Source organism: Papio anubis, chromosome 16 (genome assembly GCF_008728515.1).
Source record: "Papio anubis isolate 15944 chromosome 16, Panubis1.0, whole genome shotgun sequence".
Taxonomy (NCBI): Eukaryota; Metazoa; Chordata; class Mammalia; order Primates; family Cercopithecidae; genus Papio; species Papio anubis.
Genome location: NC_044991.1, coordinates 61,236,353 through 61,254,815, shown reverse-complemented (window position 1 = coordinate 61,254,815; position 18,463 = coordinate 61,236,353). Strand labels below are relative to the sequence as shown.

Sequence of the window (18,463 nt, the reverse complement as noted above, 5' to 3'; positions counted from 1 at the left end):
CCAAACTGTCCTTGGTTGCAGACAATATGATCTTATGTTTAGAAAAGCCTAAAGATTCCACCAAAACACTATTGGAACTGATAAACAAATTAAGTAGCAGGATACACAATCAACATACAAAAATTAGTATTATAGCTTTTCTGTATTTCAACAGTGAACCATTTGAGAAAGAAAACAAAGCAATCTCATTTACAATAGCTACAGAAAAACAAAACAAAACAAACTTAGGAATAAACAACCAAAGAAGTGAAAGATCTCTACAATGAAAACTATAAAACATCGATTCAAGAAATTGAAGAGGTTACCAAAAAATGGAAAGCCATCTCATGTTCATAGATTGGAAGAATCAATATTGTTAAAATGTCCATACTACTTAAAGTGATTTACAGATTCAATGCAGTCCTTATCTACACACCAATGAAGGCCAGGTGCTGTGTATCGCTCATGTGTATAATTCCAGCACTTTGAGACGCCAAGATGGGAGGATCACTTGAGCCCAGGAGTTTGAGTCAGCTTAGGCACACAGTAAGACCCTGTCTCTTCAAAAAATAAAAAGATTTGCCAGGAGTAATGGTGCACACCTGTAATCCCAGCTACTCAGGAGGCTGAGGCAGGAGGATTAATTGGGCCCAGGAGGTAGATGCTTCAGTGAGCTGTGATCACACCACTGCACTCCAGCCTGGGTGACAGGGAGAACTTGTCTCAAAAGCAAAACAAAACAAACAAAAATACCAATGATATTCTTCATAAAAATATTTTTTAAAGTTCTAAAATTCCAAAGCTATCCTGATCAAACAGAAAAAAACTATAGGCATCACATACCTGATTTCAAATTATACTACAAAGTGATAGTAACCCAAACAGCATGGCACTAGCATAAAAACAGATACATAGACCAGTGGAACAGAATAGAAAACCCAGAATCAAATCTACACATTTACAGTCAACTCATTATTGACAAAGTTACCAAGAAAATATGCTAGGGGAAGTACAATTTCTTTAATAAATGGTTCTGGAGGCCAGGCGTGGTGGCTTACACTTGTAATCCCAGCACTTTGGGAAGCCGAGGCGGGCAGATCACAACGTCAGGAGATTGAGATCGCAGTGAAACCCTGTCTGTACTAAAAATACAAAAAACTAGCCAGGCATGCTGGCGGGTGCCTGTAGTCCCAGCTACTTGGAAGGAGACAGGAGAATAGCATGAACCCAGAAGGCAGAGCTTGCAGTGAGCTGAGATCGCACCTCTGCACTCCAGCCTGGGCGACAGAGCGAGACTCCGTCTCAAAAAAATAAAAATAAAAATAAATAAATAAATGGTGCTGGAAAAGCTGGATATCCATATGAATAAGAATTAAACCATACCCCCATTTCTCACCATATGCAAAAATCAAATCAAAATGGATTAAAAATTTAAGTGTAAGAACTTAAACTAGGAAACCACTAGAAGAAAACATTGTGGAAATGCTTGAGGGTATTGGTCTGGGCAAAGATTTCTTGAGTAAGACCTCAAAAGCACAGGCAACCAAAGCAAAAATGGACACATGGGATCATATTAAGGCAAAAATCTGCACAGCAAAGGAAACAATCCATAAAGTGAAGAGATAACCTACAGAGTGGGAAAAAATACACACTACACACTAGTCAACTGACAAAGGATTAATAACCAGAATATGTAAGGAACTCAACTCACTAGTTAAAAAAAATCCAATTTAAAAACGAACAGGCATTTCTCAAAAGAAGGCATACAAAGGTTCAACAGGCATATGAATAAATGGTCAATATCACTAATCATCAGGGAAATACAAATCAAAACCACAGTGAGATTTCATCTAATTTCCAGTTAAAATGGCTATTATCAAAAAGACAGAAAATATCAGCAGTAATGTTTGGGAGGAAGGAAAAGAAATTTTAAAAGATAGCAAATGCTGGTAAGGATGCAGAGAGAGGGGGGTGCTTGTATACTGTTAATGGGAATATAAATTAGTACAGTCACTATGGAAAACAATACAGAGATTCCTCAAAAAAATAAAAATAGAACTACCATATGATCCAGCAATCTCAGTGATAGGTATATATCCAAAAGAAAGGAATTCAGTATGTCAAAAAACTCCCATGTTTATTGTAGCTCTATCTACAATAATCAAGATATGAAATCAACCTAAGTATCCATCAACAAATGAATGGATTTTAAAAATGTGGTATATGGGCCAGGAGCGGTGGCTAACGCCTGTAATCTCAGCACTTTATGAGGCCGAGGCGGGTGGATCACGAGGTCAGGAGTTCAAGACCAGCCTGGCCAATATAGTGAAACTCTGTCTCTACTAAAAATTTAAAAATTAGCCAGGTGTGGTGGCTTGCGCGTGAAATCCCAGCTACTTGGGAGGCTAAGGCGGGAGAATAGCTTGAACCCGGGAGGCGGAGGTTGCAGTGAGCCGAGATCGTGCCACTGCACTCCAGTCTGGGTGACAGAGCGAGACTATCTCAAAAAAACAAAACAAACAAACAAAAAAACCCAAAAAAGTGGTATATGTACACAGTGGAATATTATTCTGCCATTAAAAAAGAATGAAATTCTGTCATTTGCAACAATATGGATGGAACTGGAGGTCATCGTTAAGTTAGATAAGGCAAACACAGAAAGATAAATGTCACATATTCTCACTCATGTGGAGTTAAAAAAATTGTTATCAGAAAGGTGGTGAATGGAATGGTGTTTTTGAGAAGGTGGGAAGGGTAGTAGGGAGGAAGAGATAAAGTGGGGTTGGTTAATGAATACAAAAATACAATTAGAGGCCAGGCGTGGTAGCTCATACCCGCAATCCCAGCACTTTGGGAGGCTGAGGCAGGCAGATCACTTGAGGCCAGGAGTTTTAGACCAGTCTGGCCAACATGGTGAAACCCCATTTCTACTAAAAACACACACACAAAAATTATCTTGGTATAGTGGTGGGCACCTGTAATCCCAGCTACTTGGGAGACTGAGGCAGGAGAATCGCTTGAACCTGGGAGGCAGAGGTTGTAGTGAGCCGAGATGGTGCCACTGCACTCCAGCCTGGGTGACAGAACAACACTGTCTCAAAAATCAAATCAAAACAAAATATAATTAGAATAGAAGAAATAAGACCTTGTGAGAGGTAAAGCTGGCTGGGCTTCTGGGTCAGGTGGGGACTTGGAGAACTTTTCTGTCTAGCTAAAGGATTATAAATGCACCAATCAGCACTCTGTGTCTAGCTAATTGGGAGGGACAAGGAGAACTTTTGTGTCTAGCTAAAGGATTGTAAATGCACCAATCAGCACTCTGTGTCTAGCTAAAGGATTGTAAATGCACCAATCAGCACTCTGTGTCTAGCTAAAGGATTGTAAATGCACCAATCAGCACTCTGTAAAACAGACCAATCAGCAGGATGTGGGTGGGGCCAAAAAAGGGAATAAAAGCAGGCCATCTGAGCCAGCAGTGACAACCTGCTTGGGTCCCCTTTCACACTGTGGAAGCTTTGTTCTTTCACTCTTCACAGTAAATCTTGCTACTGCGAAGTAAATCTTTGGGTCCGCACTACTTTTATGAGCTATAACACTCACCAAGAAGGTCTGCAGCTTCACTGCTGAAGCCAGCAAGACCACAAACCCACCGGGAGGAATGAACAACTCCAGATGTGCCGCCTCTATGAGCTGTAACACTCACAACGAAGGTCCGCAGCTTCACTCCTGAAGCCAGCGAGACCATGAACCCACTGGGAGGAACGAACAACTCTGGATGTGCCGCCCTTAAGAGCTGTAACACTCACTGCGAAGGTCTATGGCTTCACTCCTGAAGTCAGCAAGACTACCAACCCACCAGAAGGAAGAAACTCTGGACGCATCTGAACAACTGAAGGAACAAACTCCAGACACACCATCTTTAAGAACTGTAACACTCACTGTGAGGGTCCACGGCTTCATTCCTGAAGTCAGCGATACCAAGAACCCACCAATTCCAGACACACTTGTATTTGGTAGCACAATAGGTTGAGTACAATTAAGTATAATTTATTGTACCTTTCAAAATAACTAGAAGAGTAGATTTGGAATGTTCCCAACACAAATAAATGATAAATGCTTGAGGTGATGGATATTCCAATTATCCTGATTTGATCATTACACATTGTATGCTCATATCAAAGTATCACATGTACCACATAAATTGTACAACTATTACCTATCCATAAAAGAAGAAAATAAATAAAATGAATAAAGTGTAAAAATCACAGGCTCATTTTAATTAATGAGAAAAATGCATTTTATAACATTCACCATCTGTTAATGTTTAAAAATTATATCAAATTAGAATTAGAAGAAAAATTCCTCAATCTGATAAAGAGTAACTACAAAAAGTAAACTACAGCAACCATCATATTTAACTGAAATTATTGAGTGCTTTCTTTCTATCAGAACTAAGATAAGGATGCCTGTTATTTTCACTTTTATTTCAGCATTGTTCTTAAGGTTTTACCCAGTCCAATTAAGTCAAGAAAAAGAAGTTAAAAAACTGGCCAGGAGCAGTGGCTCATGCCTATAATCCCAGAACTTTGGGAGGCCAAGGTGGGTGGATCACCTGAGGTCAGGAGTTCAAGACCAGCCTAACCAACATGGAGAAACCCCATCTTCACTAAAAATACAAAATTAGCCGGCGTGGTGGCATGTGCCTATAATCCTAGCTACTCGGAAGGCTGAGGTAGGAGAATCGCTTGAACCCGGGAGGTAGAGGTTGCAGTGAGCCGAGATTGCACCACTGCACTCCAGCCTGGGCAACAAGTGCAAAACTCCATCTCAAAAAAAAAAAAAAGAATTTAAAAAACAACTATCTGAAAGAAATCACTACACACTCCACTACATGATTGTGAATCTATAAATAAACTATAAGAATTATTAAGTTAATTGAGTAGGGTTGCTGTATGCAAGGTAAATGCAAAATTTTAATTATTATGTCAATATGCCAGTATCAAACAACTAAAAATGAACATTAAAACATGCCAATATGGCTGGGCATGGTGGCTTACGCCTGTAATCCCAGAACTTTGAGGTCAAGGCGGGTGGATCACCTGAGGTCAGGAGTTCGAGACCAGCCTGGCCAACATTGTGAAACCCCGTCTCTACTAAAAATACAAAATTAGCCAGATATGGTGGCGTGTGCCTGTAATTCCAGCTACTTGGGAGGCTGAGGCAGGAGAATTGCTTGAACCTAGGAGGCGGAGGTTGCAGTGAGGCAGCATTGTGCCATTGCACTCCAGCCTGGGCCAAAAGGAGTGAAACTCCATCTCAAAAAAGAAATTAATTAATTAATACTAAAATTAAAATATGCCACTTATAAGGCTGGGTGCATTGGCTCATTCCTGTAATCCCAGCACTTTGGAAGGCCGAGGTGGGCAGAACACTTGAAGTTAGGCATTCAAGACCAGCCTGGCCAACATGGCAAAATCCTGTCTCTACAATAATGCAAAGATTAGCCACACATGGTGGCAGGTGCCTGTAATCCCAGCTCCTTGGGAGGCTGAGGCACGAGAATCACTTGAACCCAGGAGGGAGAGATTGCAGTGTGCCAAAATCATGCCACTGCACTCCAGCCTGGGCAACAGAGTGTAATTGTGTCTCAAAAAATATATATATATAAAATATGCATATATATGCCACTTATAAAATAAATAGATAATAATTAGGAATAAATCCAATGAAAGTTATGCCAGGTTTCTACATAGAAAACTATAAAACATTATCAAAAAATTTTAATAAGACTTCAACTAGTGAAGGGATATACCATATTCATGAATCAGAAAATTTAGTATTGTAAAGACTTTCATATTAATCAATGTACAGATTTAATGTAATCCCAATAAAAATTCCAGCAGGGTTTTTTTTTGGCTGGAATTTATAAAGTTATCATAAAGTTTATGTGGAAATACAGAAGTTCAAGAATAGCCAAGGCAATCTTGGGGAAGACCAGAAACATGAAGGACTTATTCTACCATATATCAAAACTTATTGCAAAGTTGCAGGAAATGGAAACAGGGTGCATGTGGCAGAAAGATAGACTAATGGACAAATGGAAAAGAATGGAGATTCCAGAACAACACACACATATTAGATAGACAATGGATTAATAAAGTGGAAAATTAATAGTGTTTTCAGTACATGATGCTGGGTTGATTGAATATCCATACAGAATTTAAGAAAAGGGAAACTTGACCTCACATGATACCTGAAAATCAATTCCAGGTGCAACAACATTAACAGAACTACATTGCCATTCACCACAATTCATCTAAATTAAAAGTAAATAAAATTTAAAATTCATTTCATCATATGTACTATTTCAGAAAAGATACAATCATTTTGGAAAACTGACAATATCCGTAAAATATTTCAGGGTGGTATGGCCGTAGACCATATGTACTATTTCAGTTGCTCAATAGCCATATGTGGCTAGTGCTATTTCAAGTAGTCAATAGCCATTCAGTGGCTACATCTTGGACAATGCAGATATAGAATATTTCCATTATTGCAGAAAGTTCAAGTGGACAGTGCTTGCTGTCTAGAAGATATACGATTGAATATCTTTAAGACTGGGTAAGACAAAATTTCTTATAAGGGATTTTAAAAAGGCACTAATCTTTTTTTTTTTTTTTTTTTTTTACAATTTTATCATTCTTTTAATCAAGTAACTTAGCTGTTTGAAACAAATCCTTAAGACAGCTCAATAGAACAAAATGAAGAATTATTCTATTAGGATAACCTGTGAACAAACTTCAGATTATGTGAATTTGAATTCCATTGGAAGTTTGACACCAGACTGAACACTGTTTAAGCCAAAATTTTTAGTGTTCTAGAAGCCCTGAACATGTTTTCTCTCAGATTAAAAGTAGAAGCTTTATAACAGAACCTCATTAGCTTGACACTGAGTATGTTGAGTGCAACTTAGCTTAGGTCACCAGTATCTCCTACGGAACTCTAGTTAATGTAAGCAAATCGGCCTTGCGGCAAAGAATTTGAAACCTAGGCCACATGTGAGTTTGAAGAAAAAAAAATCCTCTTTGTTGTGACAAACCACGTTCCCTCCAGGTATATGGCTCTGGCTCCACTCACACCCAAATATATCAAAGGCAGCTGGAGACCAATTCTTGTCTCTCTAGTAAGATTGCTAGATTTCAGTTCCTTGAAATATCAAGCCAACAAAGTTTTATTACATCAAATGTTTGTATCATTTCAATGTGAAATTTTTTCACGCCTATTTGTTATTAAGGTCTCATTATCTGTGAGATAAGTCAGAAAAAAAAGAAAAATGAAAGAGGTGAATGGTATAAGCCACTGCTCCAAAAGTAACCCTACAGATTCTCGATTCCCACTGTGCACTTTGTGAAAAGGGGTAACTGCCAACAGGTTTAACCTTGAAGATGATCACTCAAACACAGTCAGAATCCATATTGAGTTTAGATCAGGCAAGGAGTTCACAAGGAAGTTATCAACTCTTGTGTGTCCAAATCTAAAGCCCTACATGGACTCTGTCAGGTCCTTGTCACCTGCACTCAGGTGGCCATCAGACTTCTTGGGTGTCTGGCTATATTCAATGTGAAGTAAAAAATTAAAAGTAAAAAAGTAAAAACTTTTACACCAAAATAGAAGCTCTGACTTAGAAGTATACTTTTAGCTTTCTTTTTAAATAAGACATTCTGGTGGCAAAAAAGAAAGAAAGAAAATCAAGTTTGAAACACAGCTAACACTTATTTTGACAAAATAGCAACCAAAATCTAAAAAGCATAAACTGTGTGTCCAAATGTACAAGGCATTAAAGAACAAACCATAAGGGGCGGGGGGAATTAAAGCCACGCTGAACAAAAAGATACAGAATGTCTAACATTTTTGAATTATAATTTAAACCTTAATTAAAACTTTAAGGGCAAAAGCTGAAAAATTATGCTTACGTTGCTAGTAAGTGCACCCTTCCCTGTTTCTCCCAAATAAAATCAGTTTATTGTTTAATTGCACCCCAAAGCAAGTTCTCTTAGTACAAAGTAACTACTACATACACACAAAATGCTTGTTAATGTAATAATGCACGCAACTTCAAAAACTACAATTTGGGGCAAGTGTACGTGAAATGAGAAAACAGCTCTCCAAACTTCAAAACCTGCTCTTACATTATTTATAGGACACTCAGGTCATATTTACTTCTTGGTAAGATGTTGCACTGTCATTTGATTATCGGTCTACCTCACAATGTACATTACCAGATGCCAATTTGAGGGATGCCAATTTGAGAGACTAGAGATAAAACTTTAGTACTGTGTTTCTTAATGGGCTGAATAAGGTAATTACAATTAAGTTTGCTTTACATCCTGTTGAAGACCTCTTTACAGCCTCAGGACCTAACAATATCTAGCAGGCTCCAAGAATGCTCATCAGGTAAAATGATGGCACAACATTTTTAAAAAGGAGCCAGTTACTTCAGCTTAACTCATTCAGAGCCAAACATCTGAAGAATGACCAAAATCAAATCTTTATTTTTGTAACTGTATAAATGTGATCCAAATGAAAAGACACTAATCTTAAAAGAAAAGCTTGAACATTTGGACTTCATTAGATTAGAAACTCCTTTTCATCAAATAACACTCTATAAAGAGCATGAAAATGCAAGATACAGAATGAGACGGGCCAGGACTGCGGGGAGGCAAGTGAGGCTCTTGCCTTGGATACAGTTCTTTAAGGGGGTGACAAAAAAAAACTCAGTAATCAGGAGAAATAAAAATTTGATGCAATATTTAAAAAATCAAATGTAATGCAAAAAAATCCATGCTGAACAAAATATCAAAATTTAAAATAAACACAGGAATCTATCTATATATATATATATTTTTTTTTTTTTGTCTGAAGCTGCAATGTGACTCAACATAGCCTTGTGGGAGATGGTATCTGCAACATGTACACAACAAAGGGCTCATATCAACATTTAAAGAATGCTTACAAGTCAATAAAAATGTCAGACAACCCCGTAGAGAAACAGGTTCAAAATCCGAACAGATATTTCTCAAAACAGGATAGTCAAAAGGCCAATAAATATGTGAAAAGGTGCTAAACTTCATTACTCTTCAAGGAATAGAAATTAAAATAAAGAAGCATTCCACTATACACCCATCAAAATGGCTAAATGTAAAAGACAGACAATACCAACTCTTGATGAGGATGTAAGAAAAAACAAATCTCAGACATTGCTGATGGGAGTGTAAAATGATACAATCATTTTGGAAAACTGACAATATCTGTAAAAGCGGAACACACATGTCCTATGATTCAGCAATTCTACTTCTAGATAGAAATGTACTCAAAAGCATTCACAAATGTTCCTAGTGCTTCTGTTCAGTAATAGCCCCCAACTGCAAACACTCCATGTGTCCATCAATAAGACAATGAATAAATAAATTGTGGCATTTATCCATGTAAATTGTAGATAAATTGTGGATAAACAAATGGATAAATAAATTGTGGTATTAATTCATGTAATACCACACAATAATGAGAACAAATAAAATATTACCATATACAACATAAATGAATCTCACAAACCTAATATTAAGCAAAAGAAGTCAGGCATAAAAACCCCTACACACACATATAAAGCCCCCAAACAGACAAAACTTAATTTATGGTGTTAGAAGTCAGGGACTTGAAGAGGGAATGAGGAGCCTTCTGGGTGCTGGTAATGCTCTGTTTCTAGATCTAGATTCTGGTTTTCTGAGTGTGTTCACATAGTTAAAATTCATCGATATGAACACTTTTCTGTAAGTGTATTTTATATCAATAAAAACTTACAAGAAAATAAGGGGCTAGGCATGGTGGTTCAGACCTGTAATCCCAGCACTTTGGGAGGTTAGGGTGGGAGGTTCACTTGAAGTTAGAGACTAGCCTGGGCAACACAGCAAGACCCTATCTCTACAAAAAATCTAAAAATCAGCTGGGTATGGTGGTGTGTGCCTGTAATCCTAGCGACTTGGGAACCTGAGAGGGAGGATTACTTGAGCCCAGGAGTTCAAGGCTGCAGTGAACATTGATCATACCACTGCACTCCAGCCTGGGTGACAGAGGGAGATCCTGTCTCTGAAAAATAAATAAATACATACATACATCCATAAATACATAAAAAAGAAAATAAAAGTGTATCCAGGTCATTTAGGAGCCCAGGAAAATGGAAGATGAAGATTTAAAACATTAAGCAATGGCCAGGATCGGTGGCTCCCGCCTGTAATCCTAGCAGTTTGGAAGCCCAACGTGGGCAGATCACCCAAGGTCAGGAGTTCAAGGCCAGCCTGGCCAACATGGTGAAACCCCGTCTCTACTAAAAATACAAAAATTAGCTGGGTGTGGTGGCACGTGGCTGTAGTCCCAGCTACTTGGGAGACTGAGGCATGAGAATTGCTTGAATTTATTTAATATTGAGGCAATACAGAAGCAGATCTTGGAGGCGGAGGTTGCAGTGAGTTGAGATCACGCCACTGCACTCCAGCCTGGGCAGCAGAGTGAGACTCCGTCACAAAAAAAAAAAAAAAAAAAAAAAAAATCCATCAAGTAAAAAAGTTAACTACCACAACATCAAGGGTCTGAACCCATTCTCTCTTCCCTGGCTATGGCAAATACTTTTAACCTGTCATGGTATCTACAAGAATTCTTGCTACTAGAGGAGGCGAGTCTTTGTTTTCCCATTTGATTCATAGGAAGATGGAACCCCTGAGGTGGTCAATACATAGATTAAAGTCTCACAGGTAGTTATAGGCAGATGCAAGACCTGAATCTGGTCTCCTAATTCCTGATCATGAGCTTGGTGCACTACAGCCAGTGGTCAGGCTGCATGATCTTGCCGAGTCTGGGTTCCAAGCAGTGAATGCCTTCACTAGGAGCCAGCAAAGTTTTCTCTGTGTCCCTAATTTGTAATAATGCTGAGGAAGAGAAATTTGTCCCTAACTTAGAGTAACGCCAAGGACTAGGAGTCTGCTTTAAGTCAGTTCTACCACGAAATAAGCAGATACCCACTCAAAGGTCACTGCGTACACTTCCCTGGACGCACAGGGGGTGCAGCTACAGGACGTAAGCAGGCAATTTTACATAAATACTTCTCTTTCTAAAAGCCTAATTACTAACTGTGTTGAACGAGTCCTGAAGGCAGCTGAGATGAGGATAACCCGAGGGAAGAGTGAAAATGCATAACACTTGGGATCCCGTCTAGTATGGCTACTCCTTTTTTTCTATTTTTGAGACGGAGTCTTGCTCTGTTGCTCAGGCTAGAGTGCAGTGGCGCAATCTCGGCTCACTGCAACTCCCGCTTCCCGGGTTCAAGAAATTCTCTTGCCTCAGCCTCCAGAGTAGGCACCCGCCATCACACCTGGCTAATTTTTGTATTTTTAGTAGAGACAGGGTTTCACCATGTTGGCCAGGCTGGTGTCAAACTCTTGACCTCGTGATTCACCTGCCTCTCAGCCTCCCAAAGTGTTGGGATTACAGGCTTGAGCCACTGCACCCGACCTGCTATGTCTATTTCTAAACAAGCCAAGAGAATCACACTTCTCATCGTTCCATCTTTTAAACAAGATTCAAATTGTGGTTTTGAATTTTTTTTTTTTAAAGAATGTTTTAGTTCAGTATTTTTGCTTCAAGCTCATTCTTCTGAAAAATACCTGAATATCAAATCCGTAAGCACGAGTTTGGGGAACAGATGGAGACGGAACTGGTGGCTCTCTAGAGGCCATTTACAGCTGGATCCTACCTTTGTAGTGACCATCAGAGGGGCGTATGCCCCCCATAACACTCCCATTCTTCATCTTTTTCCTCAAGACAGCTGCCCTGTGAGCAAAATGCAGACCTCTCAGGGCTCCAGGCAGCACCTCACCCCGCAGAACTGTCTACACAGGTGTGGGAACTAATTACAGACTCTAGCTTTATAGTTCTTTCCAATTTCCTCCCAAAATCTGAATAAATCTCCCCAACAAAACTAAAGTCAGTTTTCTCTCAACTCACAGTTTTTTTGTGTACATTTCCCCTAGGAATCGTACTCTTTTTTATTTCAAAAGATGACGTACTGCCCGCACCTCCTCCCAGCCATCTCAACTTTTTGGTTCCTATTTTCTATAAGAAATCTCCCTTTTTGTCCAGGCGCGGTGGCTCAAGCCTGTAATCCCAGCACTTTGGGAGGCCGAGACGGGCGGATCACGAGGTCAGGAGATGGAGACAATCCTGGCTAACACAGTGAAACCCCGTCTCTACTAAAAAATACAAAAAATTAGCCGGGCGCGGTGGCGGGCGCCTGTAGTCCCACCTACTCGGGAGGCTGAGGCGGAGAATGGCGTAAACCCGGGAGGCGGAGCTTGCAGTGAGCTGAGATCCGGCCACTGTACTCCAGCCTGGGCGAGAGCGAGACTCCGTCTCAAAACAAAAAGAAAAAAGAAAAAAGAAAAAAAAAAAATCTCCCGTTTCAGTGAGAGTTCTGGCTCTGGTTCCTTATCTCTTTTGCCCAACACTTGGCTCCTTTTATTTCTCCGTGCTGGACTGTAATGGCATCTTTGCTGGAATGCTCATAGGCGGAAATGCTTAGAAGAGAAACACTCGTAGTGGAACCAAGATATGGCAAGTTTTACATTATTTTAACTTTGAAGTTTCCTGCAGGCTGTCTCAAAGAAACAGAAACAGGCCCTTTCCCAGATTGCCTTCCAACGCAGAGCCAGTTACAATATACGGGGGTTACTGCGCTGGACCGTAAAATAGACTGTTAAAAGTAATTGTTCCTCACTCGAGCTAGTCCAGCAAAAAAAAAAAAAAAAAGTAATTGTCTCAATTTTGGCTATACATGTCCTTATGTGCTTGAATTTGCAAGAGCTCCAAAGCAACAGAATCTGGTATTTGGTTTCCTGAAGGCATAACATTCTGTTTTTTCAAAGCCTCAACCTGACAGAGGCTGAAACCAAATCCTTCAACCTGCAATTTAGTCACTTTCATGTAAATGTCGGTCAGTTTTCTGACATCTGTCTAACAGTATGTTGGAGTGACCAGATCAAGGCTGTAATGAGCCCACCATTCCTGGTAATTATCTTTGCATGGGGCTGTCCTGCTGAAGGTTGGGCCCAAAGTGAAGCCATCAGTGTAAGTGCCCTGATCCTTAATGAGATCCCTGTGGCTTGAGAAGAGGAGATGCAGATGAACTCCTTACCTTCATCTGGATCAGATTCTTCTTATTTTCACAGAGCCACTTGACCAAAGGAAAGGCTTGACCAACCAAACGCTTCCAGGGCCTGGTTCCATTTATGCCCCGGGTTTGCTCTTTCGATTGCCCGTGTTGTCAGCTCAGTACAACATGGCTCCTCCTTCCATGAGGAGCAGCTCAGTAGGGTTCTGCATTCTGGTACAGTGAATGGTACAGACCTGCAGCCTTTTTTTTTTTTTTTTTTTTTTTTTGGTACCTTCTCAGCTGCCTGTCTACAAGGCATGGGCAGTGGCCAGCCACCACTACAATAATTTAGGCACTTAAACACTTTTGAAAATTCTGCACCCAAGCAAGAAACTGTGATTCTGGAACTCCAATTAGCGGAACGTACCAGGCAAAAATCATCCAGGCACATCGGCTTTCAGAAAGTTTTACTATGGAAGAAGCAAATAAATAAACAAACAAAAGAAGATGATGATGAGGAAGGAGGGGGCTGGAGAAAGAGGAAAAAGAGGAGAAGGAGAAGTCGAGCCCATAGATATATTACTATAGCATAGATATTGTACTGTACCAAAGCACCCACTCAGAAAGCGAAAGAAGTTTCTTCTTCCCTCACTGGAGCTCACCTCTCTCTATACAGGGCCCTGTTCCAGGAAATCGTCAGTGGCTGCTCTCTGTGGTCAATAATAGATAATTCCAGATGAAAAGAAGTGTTCTGAAGTCAAGATGTAGTTTTTAGATCAATGGTTTTACGCAATAGTTGAATCCAGGGATCTCCGGTGGGTCTGCGAAAATTCTTCCAGCCGCTCAGTGGGCTGAGTCTAAATGCAAGGCTCACAGTGTGTTGGGTGGTTTTTTCTTTCTTCTTTCTTTTTTTTTCCCCTTTGAAGCATATTTTCCACTGCAGATTTGAGACAAAATTTAAATGCACCAAAGCAAATATTTTTGAAAGGAGCTACAAATAATCACAAGAGATTCAGCGAAAACACCTCAAAGGTGTTTTTTGTTTGCTTGCTTCTGTATTTAATCTAGTAAATAGGTGAGACTCTTGTTCTGCTTAAGTAGCCTAAAGACTAAAAATTTCGAGACTCACCAGATTAAAAGATGAAAAGATGAACCTTGCAAAGCGCATCTTTTTCAGGAGAGGAAAGTAAGATTTTTTTTTCTTCTCTGAATTTCCCATTTCCCAGTGTCATTTATTCCTAGTTCTCTCTCTCAGCACTGCTTTCTAGTTCAGTGCCCACAGCTTGCAGTCGGGAGCAGCCGCTATCAAAAATAATCCCTCTCTGCTGCCACAGGTGTATTTATTTAGGGTTTTCTTCCAGGGAGCAGGAGTTCAGGTGTAGGTAAAGGGGACATTAAATGTGGCTGCAGCTTGGGGAGATCTGTTTTTCTTGTTTCCTCATTCTAGTCCCATGGGAAGAGGTAACCGCAGGAAAGTCTGGGCTGCTGGAGAAGAGTTTTTTTTTTTTTTTTGAGACGGAGTCTCGCTCTGTCACCCAGGCGGGAGTGCAGTGGCCGGATCTCAGCTCAATGCAAGCTCCGCCTCCCGGGTTCATGCTATTCTCCTGCCTCAGCCTCTGCCACAGGTGTATTTATTTAGGGTTTTCTTCCAGGGAGCAGGAGTTCAGGTGTAGGTAAAGGGGACATTAAATGTGGCTGCAGCTTGGGGAGATCTGTTTTTCTTGTTTCCTCATTCTAGTCTCCATGGAGAAGAGTTTTATGAGTTATCTAATAACCTGGTTGTCAGCCACATAGCACAACAAAGCTGTCCAGGCATTTAGGTTCCTCGGAAGCCACAAGATAAAAATTTACACTTATGCCTGTGTCTGCTTTTCCCTTTCTAACAGAGTAACATGCACATTTGGCTATTTGTTGGACCAATTTACACGGCCATCATTTCCTAGAAGGATTTTAAAACAGACCGGGCTACCTACACTGCAGATAAAGTTTGGAAGCTGTACACTAAAATGAACTTAGAGGTCTCTAGTTGGATTTTGGTGAAGTGTTTGCAACACCATTTACCTATCTGGATAATTCTGTCATGTACAAAGTACTCTCCAATAATTCAGGGGTCATCCTGTATGACCCAGATACTGTTAGCCCTTTCAATCCTTTGTGCAGGCTTACCTAGAAATAAAGGGAAAAATGTTCTTCCCACCTTGCTTGATAAGATAAAAACAATGTGTTTGCTTTTTTAATGTAACTGGAAAAAAAAAAAAGGAAAGAAGAAGGAAAACAAAAAGGCCAATTCCAACATCCAGATGAAATTTATTACATACTTCTCTGGGAACCCCTGGTTCCTGAATGATTTGGCTTATCATCCCTTTTCCAGGTCTTCAGAGATGCAATGATTCAGCATGTTAGGAAATGATACTTTGCTGCCAGATACTATAAAGTTGATTTAAAGAGGTTGTAAAAATGCTGTAGCCTTAACCAAATTCCTGGTAGGGGGAGGTGAGGCAGCACACGCCGTGTAAGCGTGCTCACATATTTCTGTGTGGCTACCCAGTGGGAAAGTTATTTGCCACTTCTGGAGAAGCTGGAAGTTGTCGACTATACTACCTTGTATCTCAGCCCTAGAATCTGCCTCATGCGTGTTTATACCTGACCAACTTCTCTCAAGTTACCCCACTTCACTCCCTACCATATACATATATATATATATTTTTTGTTTTGTTTTGTTTTGTTTTTGTTTTGAGATGGAGTCTCCTTCTGTAGCCCAGGCTGAAGTGTTCAAGTGACTCTCCTGCCTCAGCCTCCTGAGTAGCTGGAATTATAGGCATCTGCCAGGACGCCTGGCTGATTTTTGTATTTTTAGTAGAGACAGGGTTTCTGCATGCTGGTCAGGCTGGTCTCAAACTCCCAACCTCAGGTGATCTGCCTGCCTCAGCCTTCCAGACTGCCGGGATTATAGGCGTGAGCCGCTGCGCCTGGCCACTACTATATAACCTTATTTTCTTCCTAGAACTCATCACTATTTGAAATTACATGAACAACATGTGTTTTTTTGTTCTTGTTTTTTGCCAGAGTCTTGCTCTATCACCTAGGCTGGAGTGCAGTGGTGCGATCACTGCAGCCTCACACTCCTGAGCTCAAACAATCCTCCCACCTCAGCCTCCCAAGCAGCGGGGAGTACAGGCAGGCGTCATCATGCCTAGTTATTTTTCTTACTTTTTGTAGATAAGGGCTCACTTTGTTGCCCAGGCCGGTCTTGAACTTCTGGGCTCAAGTAATCCTCCTGCCTTGAGCAACATGCACATTTTGCAAAGTGCTGGGACAACAGGCCTGAGCTACCGTGTGCCCAGCTAACAACATGGGTTTGAGCTGCACAGGTCCACTTATATATGGACTTTTAAAAATAAACGTATTAGAACATTTTTTGGAGATTTGTAACAATTTGAAAAAACTCACAGATGAACCTCATAACCTAGAAATGTTCAAAAACTTAAGAAAAAGGCATGTCATAAATGCATAAAATACATGTAGATACTAGTCTATTTTTATCATTTACTACCATAAAATATACATAAGTCTATTATAAAAAGTTAAAATTGGGGCCTGGCACGGTGGCTCATGCCTGTAATCCCAGCTCTTTGGGAGGCCAAGGCGGGTGGATCACGAGGTCAGGAGATTGAGACTATCCTGGCTAACATGGTGAAACCTCGTCTCTACTAAAAATACAAAAAGTTAGCCGGGGGAGGTGGCGGGCACCTGTAGTCCCAGCTGCTCGGGAGGCTGAGGCAGGAGAATGGCGTGAACTCAGGGGTAGAGCCTGCAGTGAGCCGAGATCGAGCCACTGCACTCCAGCCTGGACAACAGAGTGAGACTCCTTCTCAAAAAAAAAAGTTAAAATTGTCTGGGCGTGGTGGTTCATGCCTGTAATTCTGGCACTTTGGGAGGCCAAAGTGGGCGGATCATGAGGTCAGGAGTTTGAGACCAGCCTGGCCAATATGATGAAACCCCATCTCTACTCAAAATACAAAAATTAGCTGGCGTGGTGGTGCGCTCCTGTAATCCCAGCTACTCAGGAGGCTGAGGCAGGAGAATAGCTTGAACCCGGGAGGCAGAGGTTGCAGTGAGTTGAGATCATGCCACTGCACTGCAGCCTGGGTGACAAAGCGAGACTCTGTCTTGAAAAAAAAAAAAAAAACAGTTAAAATTTATCAACACTTATATACAAATACTGTACATGGCACCATTAGCGGTGGAGAGAAATGTAAGCAAATGTAAAGATGCCGTATTAAATCATAACCGCATACAATTAACTGTTACACATACTATACAACTGTAATAATTTCAAAGCCACCTCCTGTTGCTATTGCTGTGAGCGCAAGTGTTGCAAGCATCTGCTTAAAATGTCAGGTGACACTGATCACCTCCAGGTAAGCAGTTAGTTTCTCTAGTAAATTATTGCATATGTCAGTAGAAAGTGCTCTCTCAAGGTTCTCATGTGTTTTTTTGTAGTGTTTAATACAGTATCGTAAACTTTGAATAACACTACAGGACCCATACAAGGTGCCACTCGTGATGCCAGAAGTGCTCATAAGAAGCAGAGAAAAGTCATGACACTACAAGAAAAAGCTGAATAGCTTGATATATACCATAGATTGAGGTCTGCAGCTGCGACTGCCTACCATTTCAGAGAGATGATTCATCTTGTAAACAGATGACATAAATTTATGGCATCAATAAATACAGTACAGTACTGTAAATGTGTTTTCTCTTCCTTATGATTGTCTTAGTAACATTTTCTTTTCTCTAGCTTACTTGACTGTGGGAATACAGTGCATAACACATATACAGAATATGTGTTGATGATTTATGTTATCTGAAAGGCTTCTTTCTGGTCAATAGTAGGCTATATTAGTAGTTAAGTTTTGGAGAAGTTGAAAGGTATACTCAAATTTTCAACTGGTTAGGTGCCCCTAACCTCCATGTCGTTCAAGGGTCAACTGTATCTTGTCTGTTTACTTGTTTTGGTCTAGTTCTCCAACCATAATATAAATGTCATGAAAGTATCTCATCTGTCTTGTTTACTGTTGTACCCTACATGTTTAAAATAGTGCCTGCAGACAGCAGGTGTTGGATAAATATGGGCCACAGTAAAGAATGTGGATTTAGTTAAATCAGGTCAACCTAGATTTTGTCATGAAATTCTTGGATCCTCATGTGACCCCTAATGAATGGAAGTATGTGAGCAAATTCTCTCCATCTATGACAAAAATCAAAGGACCTTTGGCTTGATGT

At 40.4% G+C, this 18,463-nt stretch overlaps 1 protein-coding gene across 2 annotated transcripts in view; it reads right to left on the bottom strand.

Moving 5' to 3' along the window:
• ASIP (agouti signaling protein) overlaps positions 1 to 14,910 on the bottom strand; it is an 81,640-nt gene extending 66,730 nt beyond the window's left edge. The window contains exon 1 of one of the 2 annotated variants that reach the window (XM_009216291.3): positions 13,840 to 14,910. The gene's annotated coding sequence lies outside the window, so the exon portion shown is untranslated. Of the gene's footprint in view, positions 1 to 13,219; positions 13,427 to 13,839 lie in introns of those variants that run through there. The other variant, XM_009216297.4, reaches the window with a different exon arrangement.
• Positions 14,911 to 18,463: the final 3,553 nt, after the last annotated feature.